Below are 14,884 nucleotides of genomic sequence, written 5' to 3' on the forward strand. Positions count from 1 at the left end.
ATCTTAATTACAAAGCTGTATTTTATCTCCGCTAGCTCTAATAGCATAGGTATATACAATTTATCTTGCAATAAATCAGCTAATCCATGGCAAGTGTCCCAAAAATGTTTTTATCCCATCATAATTCAAAGTGTTTAATAAAGTATAAGCAGCAAGATGCACCACATTTACTGTAGCTCAAGAGCACGTTCCCTGGCTGTTACGAGGAAATAGCTTATATGCTGCTAATTCACATCTTCACATTATGCAATCTGCTTATATACCCTTACCTTAACTATCTGGAGCATCAGGCTTTGTAAACTGAAAAGCAATGTGGCCACTGTAAATCAAGATAGCATTCTTCAGTAACAACCTTTGTTTTCAGGAATCATAGCACAAGAGGAGGAATGAACTGCTAGGTCAATACAACAAACAAAAATTATTATTTATTTACGCTAGGAGAGTTAGTTGACCTTCACAAAAACAAACCCACAATGACTTCCTAAAATCTAATAGAATACTTCTATCCTACAGAAAACCAAAACACTGTGAAAAGTTCCTTGAGAGTACACAGCTATTTTGCAACTCAATTTTAGGTTTCAAAATTGAGTATATACCATCATGAATGTGATACCTTTATTGCATAAGTATTTGTTCAACCTAAAGCTTTATAGAAGCTTTATAGCTTCTATATAGCTTCTATGTTCAATCTAAAGCTTTATAGATATTTAAAAATGAAATCTAATCTTGAGTTAAGTCATTTCAAATATTTTTAAAAAGAAATTTCACTTAATTAGGTCTCAGTTCTGGAGAACACAGCAGCAAATATTTCAGAAGAATGGGGGACATCTACTGCAATAAACAAGCATAGAAAATAATCTAGGCATCCCAACATATGGCAATTCCTCCCAAATTTGACATTCAACCTTTCCAAATAAATATTGGCAAGAAGTAGAGGCCCCAAATTTAACAATTTGCAATGGCAATAAAAAGGAAGACTTCATAGAGTGTTTTGTGTTCCCCCTGCTGGTTTAGCTGTCACCTTAATATCACTGTTCCTAGAAGCAGGCATCAAGACGCAACTGCATTCAAAGATGTTCTGAATAGCAGCAAAGAAAGAAAAATTGGACCTTACTTCTCAAAAGACCTTGCACACATGGCAGACTGACCACTTAGAGCGTGCTCAAGGCATTTTCGCTGCTGTTGCTGGCATATTTTTAAAGAATAAGGACAAATCAGCATTAGGGCCATGGATATACATGCAAAGTTGAACTATTTTTCAGGATCAAAGACCAAGTAAGACTTCCCCCAAGAGGGGAAAGTGTGATAGAAGACAAAAATTCTCAAGTGCCACTTAGGCTTAACAAGGTTGGGTTACAGCAAACAACCAGGGAAAGCGAGTTCCAGCGAAGAGGACTCCTCACTGAACAAAACCAACAAGGTGCTCCCTGCCACCGGCCTTCCCTTCTCCCTGGCAGCGAGGAGCTCCAGCCGCCGCCGTCAGCCTCTGCTCAGCTCCACGTCCCTGGCAGAGAAGCTCCTCCGCGGCCCGGAGTCAAGCCCTGGGAATGGGGCTTCACAGGCTGAACTGCAGCTGCTCAGACTAACACGAGGCTACCCTTAACATCTTGCTAATGCTCACGTGGGGAACACTTTGACAAGACACCTCCGCAGCTCTAATTAAAATCCAACAACCAGACTGCAGTTTTCTTGGGATTCATGGAAAAACTTGAAAGAGAGGAAATGAAATATTCCTAGCAACAAGTAATAAAACAAGCAGACATGTGCCTTTGGAAAGAGCTGCATTTAGGTGCAGTCTTGCAGTCTTCTGCGATGAGGCTCGGAGAGCAGCAGCGCTCCAGTTCCCCGGGTGCCTGAACCTAACGGGTCCCCCAGCCGTTGAAAAGCGGGAGATCCTCTTGCTCCAGGCTCCCTCCCCAGAGGGGCTCTCGTATCAGCCAGCTTGCCCTCAGCCGAAATAAAGTAAATAAACAGTTAACTCGGTAGAAATACAGACCCGACCAGGTCGCTGAGTTTCTTAAAACAAGATCATGGCACGGAATCAGCCAACTTTTGATTTTTTTTCTCCGAACAATTCAAAGCTTTATAAATCCTGTTAAAGTATTTCTAATAAAGCTTAACTGCACTGACTATCATGCATTTGAGAAAAAAGAAGATATGGATGCATTAAATTATACCAACTATTGCTTAAGGGACTCTAGATAACCAGGCTGCACCTTGTTACATCCACAGCAAGTGAGAAAGGTATAACCTGCACTCGGCCATCCCTGAAACCCACTCTTTCGGAAAGAAGTATTTTCCTCAACAGCGTTTGCCTTCAATAGCACAACTCTGGAGTCGGAAGCGCATCCCAATCGGGGGCAGGCCGAGCTGCTGCGTTCAGAGGTGCCTGCCGTGCCACCTCACGGCACGCGGCGCTGCCCGCGCTGGGTGCCGCGGCTCGGCCGCCCCGGCCCCGCTCCCGGCCCGGCCGCTTCCTGCCGGCGACCTCGCCTCGTGCGCGGCGGCCCGCCGACACCGAGGACTTCCCTTCCCCACCTGCAGCCGGTCTCTGCCCTCATCCCACCGCCGCTCAGCTCCGGCTCTCCCGCACGCCGCGGGGGCCGGGCGCGCTGCGGGCGGCAGCGCTCACCGCTGTCACCTGCCCGCGCCTGCGGTGGCCCCCGGTGCCGGCAGCGGGAGGGAGGGCCGGCGGCGCCGCGCAGGTGGCGCGGGGCGCGCTCCGCCCGCACCTACCTCCGCGCAGGGCTGTCCGGGCGCCGCTACGCCATGGGCGCCGCGCCGCTCCGCCGGGCACGGGCGCGGGGCCGGGGCCGCCGCTACTGCGCGGCCCGCGCTGCGCGGGAGGCGGAGAGCGAGCAGCAGCAGCAGGAGGAGGAGGCGCGCGGCCGCCCGCCCGGCCCCCAGCCCGCGAGTAACCCCATGGCTGCGCGGCGCCGCGCGCACGGCCGCGGCGGGCGGGACCGGGCGGGACGGGCCGCGCCGCCATTGGGCGCGGGGCGGGAACGGGCGGCGCAGGCCGGCCCCGCCGCCGCGCGTTCTGCGCCCGCCCGCGCCGCGGCGGACCGCGACCTGCGGGAAGTCTCTAGGACGTTTGCAGTAACTGCGCGCATCGCTCCGGTCACTGATTACGCTTGCCCTCGTCCACAGCACCGCATACCGAATAACGCGTGCGGGACAGCCCTGCGCACCGCGGCAGAGCTAGAGTTTGATCCGAGCCTGCAGCCAGCGTGCAGGCAGAGCAGGCGGTCGGGGCAGTGCTCCAGCGCGTCAGCCCTGTGCGCCCTGGCTGCCCCAGCTGCGCCCTCCCAAGGCCAAGTCCTAGGCTCTAGACACCTAGGTGCGAGTTATGGGCAACCCACTGCAGTTTTGCTCATCTACAGCAAGCAAAGTCATCCTGTAATGACTTTTTGTTTTGTTAATTAACAACAGAAAACTGCATTCATCACAAAATGCACTTTCCGGAGTGTCCAAACTCCACTTTGCACAGCATCAAGATTAGTGAATTTAGAACTACACAAGCCAACATCACAGTTCAGGGGTCAGGAGCAAGCTGAGGGCTCTCGGTCTCCAGGCCCAGCTCAGCAGCATTTACCTCCTAGAACAACACGGGGAGATGCAGCTTTTGAGGAAGCCTCCGACCACAAAGGAGGCCTTGAGGTTGTACTGTGCTTATTCCCTAAACATCCTGCTAAAGCAACAGCATTTTACAAACGCAACCAAATTTGAGATACTATTTTCCCTCTCCTCACAACAAAGCTTCCATCAAGGTGAGCAAAACTGAGCCCTAATCTTCCCCCTACTAAATAAGCAAGAATTCTTGTACACATACAGAAAAGCAGAGATATAAAGAAATGAAGAGGAACTTGAGAGTGTTTCTTCAAAAAAATCCACCATTTTAGTCTGCTTACAACATTGGTTGTCAGTGGTGCTCTCTGGCTTCACTTTCAGTCAGGAACACCTGGTGCCAAATGGCAGCCCAAGTCCTCAGAGCCACCTGGAAGAAGCATTAAAAGATGTCAGACAATTTATTCACTTTATCTTGAAATGCCAAATATCAAAATAATCTATTACCACTACTTGTTTGCTCTTTTTTCCCCCATTTGAATGAATCCTAGTCATGTACTACTGTTGCATGTGCTCTAAGTCAGGAAATAATCCTGTGCTTGAGCAAGCTTGCTCAACAACAAGGTGCTCGAGCACCCATTTTTAGCAGCAATACTGAGCACCTCACTAAGACTAGGCCTCAAATCTTTGAGAATTTCTACATAAGAGACTCTTGGAAAGTAAATCCAATGGTTGATATAAGAACTCAGTTTACATTAAAGATTTCAGGGGGCAGACTTATAAAACCTGCAGAAACAGGTAAATACAAGTTCAAGCTGTGTTGGCAGCCTAAACCCAGTTACACAATGTTTGATTTTTTTTTTTTTTTTTGGTGTTCGAAAAGTTGAACATGTTGAAGCATGACATACTCCTCTCTTACCACCCCCTGTCTATAGGTAGGAAGTAAAATCTTTGCAAGAGAGGTATGGAGGTGGGGGAAGTCCCTTCAACAAAGGAGAAAATATTCTACAGCACTACAAGTTACATATATATATCTCAATGCATATTGTGTCTATTTCATTTCCGCTAGCTGATTAAAATGGGATTGAAACTTCAGAAAAATTTTTCTTTGATTTCTGTGATTTTTCTTTAAAACTAATTTAGGTCCCAGTTCCACAGAGATGATTAAACAAATTCAGTTAATTCAAATTAGCAGTCATCAAAACTAAGCAAGTCTAGAATATTAGTCATATCCACAAATCCTGGCAAAATCACATTCTTGGTACACAGCTCTGACAAAATTACTTTCATTATTTCCACAGATTTCCGTTAAGAAATGATTCTTGTCCTTCAAACTAATTTTATGAAGATAGCAAGCATTCCTTGACTGTATTTGAGGCTTTACACTCCATCAAATTCAGAAGTTATGCTGTGAACATGGAATCTTGATTTTCTTTCTCTTCCCTACTACAAGCTGTGGTTGTTACCATATCAAATATCCTTCCTGCTAATGATTGTATCCTTACAATGAGTAGAATTATGCCTTAAATAGTCACTACAAATGGTTGTCCACTGATGATCACCTGCTTAATTAAAGCACTACTTCAAAATTCTTTTCACACCAGAAGAAATGCAGGATACAACAGCCTGCCAAAATGTTCAATCTCAAATTGACTAGGAGGTTCTAATCTTGAAAACATAGATTTCTAATCTTGAAAACATAGATTTCCATAAACAAGCAGTGTATTTACATGTCTTACAGTAGTTTAACATCATAGAAATGGTTCCCAGATACTAGTAAGGAATAATTCTCACTTAACATTGTCTTACCTTGCACAACATCTAGAATTTTTTCAAGGCTAAAAGATTGTCCCAGGCACTATATCATGAAAAAAATCAGGACAATAAGAAGGACCACACTATTCCAAGAACTGATCACTTTTAAATTTAAAGATTCTTCAAGTGCTAAAGAAGCAGTGGTACTTTTAAAAGTCTAGAAAAAAACTAAATAGGCTACTCATTAACTTTCCAAGGATGAGTAGGCATTCCATAAAAATAATTTGACTAAGACTGGTCTTGAACTGTAATAAAACACTCAGAGTGTATTCACATGCGTGTGAGTGACAGTTACTGCTCATGAGCTGAACCGCAGTTACTGCCTAGGTAGCCCATTCTCAGACGGCCCCCTCTGAGGCAAAATGCCATTATTTAAAATAAACATTGTGATTAAGCTGAACTACTTTACTTTGGAACTGGAAGGGGGATGGGAGAAAAAACACACTAACTCTGTTGCTGTGCTGCAGGAGCTCCACCTTTACAGTCATATGACTACATCCTTAGGACCTTCAATTAATAAAGTCATTAAAAGCCTCTTAAGAAATAACTCATTAATACAACCTAGCAAGGCAAAAAACTACATTCCTTACTGAATGATCCTGCATTCCTCAGGCACCTAAAGCTTTTGCTCAAGTTAAATAAATGTTAGCATTGAACTGTTAGGCTTGTCCACACTTGAAAGTTACTCTGGATTAAGACAGGGAATGAACATCAAGTGCAGCAGTAAGTCTGGAAAATTTTCAAATACAGCTAAGTGATATGGATCCTGGAGTTACCATAGGTCTTGAGCACAAAACTGATACTAGATATGGAATCTGTATAACACATTCTTTAAAATTTCAAGAGGACAAACAAAAATTACTTCAGTGTGACTAACGATGTGCCTCCCATTCCTCCTTTCATGCTTTTTTGCACAGGCTCCACTCTACCTAGCAATCCTCTGACCAACTGTATTATACTCCTAACCCTCCTTCAAACATTTTTATGTTAAGATTCTTACAGGCCCTCAACCTAACAAGTGCAAACACAAGCAGGAGGAAAGAGAGATTGAGAAGGGGGAAAAAATTAACAAAAGATCAAACAAAAACATGGAAGGAGCATACATACCTTTGCTGCTCAGACTCTTCTACCCAGCTGTATCTCTTTCCTCATACTATATGTTGTCTCTTTAGAGGCTAATCCAAAACCTAGTCAAATAGATAAAAGTTAACAGGTGACTTTCAATTATTCAGTTCTGGACAATTCTCTTCACATTTGATCACAATACACCTAAAATTTACCAGGAGTCAAATAAAAATAAAACTATTAAGTAAATAATACATATTTTCAGATTCAAATCCACATATTAAATAACTCATCCACACTTGGGAATACTTAAATCATGGAGTTAAACATATGACTGAAATTGCACATGTGGTCTGCAGGATTGCATCTTGCATTGCTGCATTCCGTTTCAAATTTTAAAAGTACACTGCGGGCTTGTGGTTTCCAGAGCTCTTTAATGAAATTCTTAGCAGTCAAGGTGTAAACATCTGAGGCTAAAATCTTTTTATGTATACAATGGCCTAATTACTTCATTATTTTTCACGTACATAATACCCACATGGCAACAAGTGTTTTACTGAAAAACATCAAGACAATCTGCTGCCTACAGAGTTAACAGCTTAAACTGGCAAAGGTAAGTGAAAGGAAAGAAAGACTGAAAGTAATTGAGCATTGAAGTTTCACACATTGTATTAGTTATGTGGTTTGGAATATTTTCTTTTACCTCTCTTCCATCTTTTGTTGATTTGTTTCTCTTTCTTGCCTTTCCCAACCTGATTTGATTGCAATGACAGGATCCACTGGGTTGACCCAGAAATGGAATGAGATTCAGGTATAGACCCAGATTCACTGAGGAAGCAGAGAAAAAAAACAAAAAAAGCAGCATTATTAGACGTGTTCATTATCTTTTATAATGGATATTTCACCAAACAGTAAGAATGCCTAAAATACAGCTATGTGAACTGTATTTGTCCCAAAATAAGGAAAATCATTTAGGTGTATAGAATGTACCTATAAATTTCAGTGAAATTACAAAGTGATTTTAAGTTAAAAAAAGAGGTGCAAGTCCTTATTTTAAAGCAAACTACCATTTTATTATCAGTTTCTTTGCAAAGAAACTTGAAGCTAGAGAGATATTTCATTAAGATGTTTCCAAGATGACATAATCAATATCTTAAAGCTTTAGACACTGAATTTTAAATTAGAATGATAAAATAAATATGTAATTAGTATATACACTGTTTTCAAAATTGCTCCCCCAGCGGTAAGTTTTCTAGTTAAACAAGTTAGCTGTATGAATTTCAATATCGGCCTTTGACAATTTCTGGATTTGAGAATCACTAAGTATACACAAGCTGCAATATATTTCTTGTTTGAGCTTCAAAAAAGTCAACAATGGAATTCTGCACTGTTGTTTCCTGATCAGTTTTAGAACTGCTCCTTGGAGGATATACTTTTTGTGAAAAAATATTACCAAGACTGTTAGAAAAAAGTTTACAATATTTCATTTTTCACTTTTGTGACTTTCACTATGCATTTAGATAGAAGTACAGATTAAAGTCAAATTTTCATAGACATATACTGTATAGTGTTTGCTGTTTCAGGTGACATGTGTGTGTATATATATTTAACATATATATAAATATAAAAGAATTAGAGTCCTTTTCACAAGTATTGAGACAATTTCTTACTTCCAAGTGATCTGTAATATGCTACACTCTTTATTTGGTCTTAGACTGTTACTGATTCATCTCCTTATGTTGGGTATTTGTTTTGCCTGCAATTCTGTTAGTTCATCGTCCTTGGAGCAACAATAACAAATGTACCAGGGAATATGACCTATCAATCTTAACTGTCCTTCACTGAGTGTGACATGCAAAGCAAATGCACATAGAAAATATTCTAGGGTTTATACTTAAATTTGGCATACAGTCTGCTGCTAAAAGACTAGCTCTCAGACTTTAATATGATGCATTGATTCACAAAATATTCTATAGTGCAGATGAACGTGAATTGCTATCAATAACCATTCTGTGCCCCCATTCACACATTAAAACTCCCAAACAAGTCCTTTTTCTTCTCACACTTGCAGGATAAAAAAACCCCACCACACCACAAGAGAAGAACAAAAACAGCCCCTTCCCATCTACCCATTTACCAAAACAGAGGAAAAAAGGAGTGGTCTTTCCAGAGTGTGTGGATATAGTTTGATATAGAAGCAGATGGGGCAGACAGAAGTTCTGTTCTTGAAGGGAGTTTGAGCCCCAAAGAGTCCATCTGAGGAATTTTCCATGCAAGAGAAGCCTGCAGAGGACTGAGCATCACTTCAAGCATGTCTGCTGATCAACAGTATAAAAACAGGGTTGCAGAAAAAGACTGTCTTCAAAATTACAAACCCATGCATATTTTCTTTTTTCCATTTGAGAGCAGCTGGTAACATCTTGAAATAAACTGGACAACAAACCACAAAAGAAACCTGAGGACAAATATATGCAAAGTTCTCTTTCACAAGCACTCCTAAATATTCTGCATTGGCTATAGTTTAATTAATATCCCTCAGGAAGGGCACAAACACAAGCCATGGTAGCTCACACAGCTGCTTCCATCAGCCCAGCAATATCAACTGCCTTGCTCAATTAGCCTTAACAAGCATTTTAAGAATTTTTGAATTATTTGTTCCAAATATCTGGCAGTGTCAAATATGCAGAAGATAACAAGCTGAAGGACATCAGTAAACCAAGTGCATCAAAGCCTATGCCCCCTTGCTGATCTTCCCAGTGTTATCATATGGAAATTGTTTAAAAGGAGGGGAAATCCAGGCTCTGTTATCCGCAGTATAGAGAACCATATGTATGAAAATGGTTGCTCCCAGTCTTTTAGGAGAGATCATGAATCAACACAACTTGTACAGCTGCTATTTAAGCCTTTCAATTTTGCTATTTATTTAATGATTAAGCATATGGATCTTACCAGCAATTCTGAGTAATTCCCTGAGAATGTTCTCTCCATCAAAATCTTTTTCTGAGGTAGTGTGCAATATACACCTTTTTTCAACCTGGAAGAATAACATGTATGTACTCTAGAAAATATATTGGTGCATCTACACAGAGAGAGAGAAAAAAAAATCTTTAAACCAGAGAGCTCCTTGCCAGCATTATATTTAAAGATTTTCAGGCACCAGAAACAGAGTATTTAAATATATGGAAAATTACTCTTAATGATTGAGCCATGAAACTATCACTGTGAGGGTGAGAAAGGCCTCACGCTAAAGAATATTGGCTGGCCTCCATTTGTGTCATCCTGCTTCTCACATATTATAGACCAATCAGTTTGTTAACAAACACTGATTATTTCCAGAGGGAGTAAGAGATACAAGAACAGATCCCTGCATTCATACAAAAAGAACAAGATGGTATTAGTTGAGGACCTGATTCTTCCAGTACGCAGTCTAGGATTGTTATTTCTGACCAGTTCCAGGGGGCCCTTTGCACCCATTAGTTGATGCAATATTTTAGGTCTGCTCCTGGATCACATCTTCCAGTTTAATTTAAATCCAGAAGAAATCCTAGAAATGCAAATCAAAGCGACTCAGACGGAAACAAGCAGGAGGTTCACTTCCAAAGCCCACTGCTCATCTGGCCTACAGTGCTGAAGAGGATATATCCTAGAGCCCTCACAGCCAGCCTCAGTCAGACTGGCCCACGGCTGCCCACACAGACCAGCACTGCAGGGCACCAAGGCACTCACCGTTACTGCTGCCCAAACTGACCATCTGCTGGTATTCCAAGATGTTCTCACTCAAAAGTGAATTTGAGTTCACAGAACAATCTTACTAAGAGGTAAAATTTATGGCAATGCAAAGACAGTGCTTGTGAACTGCTAGGCCCTCTTTCTTTGGATTTTGAGTTCAAGTGTTTTTTAGGCTTTGTACTGGCCTTTAGCTAGGGAGCATTTCACTGTTTGACAATGGAGGGATTGCAGAATCCTTCATCTCCCGTCCTTTTGCTCCTCTCAGAGGACACATACAACTCTTCCACCACATGCACCTTTACATGCATAAAATGCATATGCCAGAGAGATAACATCTCTTAGATTCATTCTAGAAACTTTACTAGATTTTAGAAGTCATTTTACTTGTTAAATTTCATTGTATGTAACAAAACAGTCTAATCTGATCATTTGATTCTTGAAGAGAAACACCTGAATTATTTGGGTCCAAAGTTTCACCGTTAGAAACAAAATATGACCAAGTTTCTCTAATAAAGAATCAAAAAAGTGATTTCTTAATAGTTATGTGACAGATAAGTCTCACATACATTCATGATAAAACTGACTTACTTAACTTAGATATCAAAACATATTGTTTTAGTTTCACTAACAAAATGTTGTTTATCTAAAAAGAATGATGGTAACAAATGAAGATATCTATACATCTGAAGGGTAAGTTAATATCCATTAGGCCAGTTTAGCAAAAAAAAACAAAATATATATGATTGGGACTGCTCTCTTAATTACACGAAATGCAGTTAATGTTTGACACTAATTCCTATCCCAAGCAGTTAAGCTAAAGTCCATTTAGGTTTTGTGTATTTGTTCTATTTTATGGCTAAAAATTCCCAACCAACATATTTAAGAGTTTAGTAGAATTTTCTTGTTCCACTTCCAAGTTTTTGAAATATGGGCTCGTTGTACTACTCAAAAAAACTGAGTCCTTGGTAACTATTAGCATTATATTAACTATGCCTATATGTACATTTTTATTGTAACCATATACATCTCTCATAGGGGCATGAGCTGGGGAGCATTCTTAGCTCATATTTGTTTTCCCCATGCAGCCACACATGTGGTGAACAGCTGTAGAAGTTGTAACATTGTCTTTACACTTTGCACGTGTTCTTGAAAATAATATGCACACACATATGCATGAATCCAGTCCTGAAGCAAAACAATGTACTGAATATTTCCTTTTACTTGTTTTTATAAATATTTGGCTATCCATAGATACATACAAATGCTTCTCGATTAACTCCTTTTAATCAAATACCAGCACTTAAATATTCAGAACTGCAGGTTTACCAATTCATAACATGAACAAACCTTTCAGCCACCTCTGTTATGGCAAAGAATCAAATGCTGTCAAAAGTGGATCTGCAAAGCAGCCATTACTAGGGGATTGTGACCAGCTCCACTGCAATAAAAATATAGAAATGAAAATGTAAATTGTTACTTAGATATACATTTTTCTCCAGGGTACTGTAAGCAAAAATTGAAAACAGCTGAAACTGAGTCACCCTTGTAGAAAGTAAATATTGCTAATACATATCTGATGTGTTAAAGGGTAGGGGATGCTCCAGGGACTAACACTCCCTCATTAATATCCTGTCACCAAATTGAGAGAAGGGTGTGGAGACTTCCCCTCTCTGGTGGCAGCTTAGTTTTCTGAATGCAGCTAAGTCAGTCCCCACAGAGATATCTTATCTGCAAGGCTCATGATGAGTATCTGAGGAATAAATGGACAGCATTTGGAACAGACCACACCGCATGAAGTAACAGTTATTTCGCAAGAGATTTCCCATGGCAGATATTCCCCAACCCGCATATGAGGGCTTCACTCCCACCCCCGCCACAAACAATACTGGCTTCAACGCTGTGCCATGCTATTCATACACTCACAGTGACTTTAAGCAATAAAGCACAGTAAAAGGGTACCTTCTTTCTTAGATGTGATTTAAGAAAAAAAGCCCATTTAAATGAAAAACACCTCGCTGCCCCTCCCATCTTCCATCTGCCAGCAAACACACATATTGCACCTGGGACTCACTACACACTAGGAAGGAAAGTGTTATACAAACCCACTGTTAATTTAGGTGAGCAAGTGTAAGCAACCTTTAAGTTCATCTCTCTGCTTTCTTACAATCTTCATAACATTATGTTCCAAATAATTGTTTCCTGTGAAAAAATAAAAAATATTTATAATTAATTATATTTTGACCAGCTATGTAGAGGTGTGATATCACTTTGAATTTAATGTTAGCCTGTAAGAAAAAAAATCAACTGCACATACAAATTGGCTACAAGTCTCTCACTCGTATACCACATATATCATCTGCATATACTAAAAACAATCAGATTTTTCTCTCCTAGTTAATAAAACTAGCAGAATCATTTTGGTGTTAGAGATAACCAGAGAGCTTACAAAAACTGTCAACTAATTTGAAAAAAATGGTTATACTTTATTACTTCAGTACAAAGTTAAATGTGTGCTACACGTTAGAACAGTACACTGATCATCCTGAAACTCTGATTTAAGGGCTTATCTTACCCACCTTTGCCAAGTTTTCATGGATCTCAGTTTTTATGGATCTCAATCCACAAGGTACATCGTTGTCAAGCCCCAGTTCTACCAACTACCCATGTGTTTAGCAATAAGTTAATACATTGTTCCACTTGGAGTTAGTCAACCTGCTCAGCTGTCCAAGTTGTGTTGAGGTAATCTGTCTGGAGAGATGCAAGCTGGAACTCCTCACTATTTCAATGAGCTCAAATCTACTGGTACCTGGAACTGATACTAACCAAAGATCAAGACTCAAATAAATATGAGAATCAAGCCAAGATAACCAAAGAATAAAAGTATATGCTATTCTGTAGGATATTGCATTACTGAGCTGTGATCCCAATCCTGTTAGCGCCTCTCACTGGGACAATTCACACATTACCTGACATGACTAAGTATGGCTCAACCATGGCACTTCAGATTCAAGAGCTTATGAGCTTTAGCATTTAGGTACACGTTCACCAGATAATTTGCTCTCCAATTATTTTTTCATTATTATTATAGTAGTTGTATTAGAGCTATTGCTGCTAGGTAGAAAAGACACTGGAGTTCCACATTCTGCAGATAATATTCACTACTTTTTCCCTCCCTTCTTTTAAAATACTGGGGCTTTCTTTTTTTTTTCCAACAGTTCCAGCAGAGATTTGGGAGAAGGAGGAGGGGAAAGTTGGAGAGATCCTTATGAGGAATGCAGTCCCAATAATGACTTACAGATGTCAGAGTAACATTCTGGGATTCTTCTATTATTCCAGAGCTATCATTTCTAACATGAGCAGAACAAAGGCCCCATGCACAAAACTGTAAACAAGTTTCTCAACTAAACTAGTCGTGGCAACTTCAACTATTGGGGTGGGGGTACAGAGACCTCATCTTTTAGGATCACACAGTAATTTTTTTTTCCTTATGATTTTACCACTGTAACTTAGAAGTGGGATGTGTCTACCCATTTAGATTCCAAATCACCACCAAATTATTAGAAATGTCAATGCTCAAGCAAACAAAACCACACTCAATACTATAAGAGATATACTTGAAATTCAGACATGCAACTGTAATGAGAAAAGATGGAGTTTTCCTTTCAAATGTATAAAGTTCACTGCCAAAAAAGGAAATAAAAATGCATCCAAGTTGGGCAGCTGAAGTATGTCTAGAAGAGTTTATGTTTAACTGCATCCTGCTTACACAGTAAATAGCATAATACATAATTATACTTGACTAATTCATTAATAACATTTCAACAGTATTAAATTAATATGCCGAGTGCCTCATGTACTATCAAATACTGTCAAGGTCCTTATCAGATAATCTCATTTACACAAGTTAATAGATTTTTTTCGTACATGTTAATATTAACATAGTGGTTTGTAATTATCAGATAACAGCTCATCTTTGATGTGACAATAGCTTATTTATGATGCATCACCAGAGAAGGGATTTGTCAACACATTTACTTCAGGATCAGCAAGAGAATTTGATTGGGTCGATCAGATTTTTCATTTGGATGCCATTCAGCATTTTTACCAGCAAAAAGGCACAAGAGGGGACACAGAAGCATCAGCTGTATCTGTTGAGAGGTCTGTGGAGAGGGACAGAATTGGAGATCAGGGCCCGCGCAGGGTACTGGAGGCCCAGGGATGGCTCTGGGCACCCTTCAGACCTTAACTTCAGAATTTTTTCATACTAATCAGTAGATGGAGAGTCCTGGAAATCCCTGACTCGGCTCATGTTGCTGACCTAGAACTGCCACAGTGGAGGATCATGCTACAAAGGCAACCTTGCTGTCCCTCACCATGGTGTAATGGGGAGTGAAGGAGCAACCACTGCTGCACTGGACACTGGGGTTCAGCTAGTGCAGAGTTCTGTCCTTGTCCACAGCCACTCTGTAAGAAATTGGAGCTTTGCAAGACGTAGTCAGGTCAATCCATCTCAGGTAAATTCTTCTAGATCTCATGAGGTCAAACTTGCTTTTTGACTGAAAGCATAAGAATGTATATCTTTTCTAAAAGATTTCAGTAGTATTTCAAGTCTGAGTACAGTTGACATTTTTCCTTGTCAACAGCTATCCCTTTGCTGAATACCACTAAATTCTAGATATCAAATGGTATCCTGAAATAATTTTTATAA

General features: G+C 40.5%; 1 protein-coding gene across 4 annotated transcripts in view; it reads right to left on the reverse strand.

The window, feature by feature from the left end:
- TGFBR3 (transforming growth factor beta receptor 3) overlaps window positions 1-12,358 on the reverse strand; it is a 111,667-nt gene extending 99,309 nt beyond the window's left edge. The window contains exons 1-6 of one of the 4 annotated variants that reach the window (XM_026037878.1): window positions 12,279-12,358; window positions 11,524-11,614; window positions 9,397-9,526; window positions 7,151-7,275; window positions 6,490-6,569; window positions 3,912-3,997 (exon numbers count right to left, since the gene is read on the reverse strand). The gene's annotated coding sequence lies outside the window, so the exon portion shown is untranslated. Of the gene's footprint in view, window positions 1-2,736; window positions 2,780-3,911; window positions 3,998-6,489; window positions 6,570-7,150; window positions 7,276-9,396; window positions 9,527-9,853; window positions 9,975-11,523; window positions 11,615-12,278 lie in introns of those variants that run through there. The other 3 variants (XM_026037880.1, XM_026037879.1, XM_026037881.1) reach the window with 3 other exon arrangements.
- Window positions 12,359-14,884: the final 2,526 nt, after the last annotated feature.

This window comes from Nothoprocta perdicaria, unplaced genomic scaffold, assembly GCF_003342845.1.
Source record: "Nothoprocta perdicaria isolate Ctin4 unplaced genomic scaffold, notPer1 scaffold_20, whole genome shotgun sequence".
NCBI classification, from domain to species: domain Eukaryota; kingdom Metazoa; phylum Chordata; class Aves; order Tinamiformes; family Tinamidae; genus Nothoprocta; species Nothoprocta perdicaria.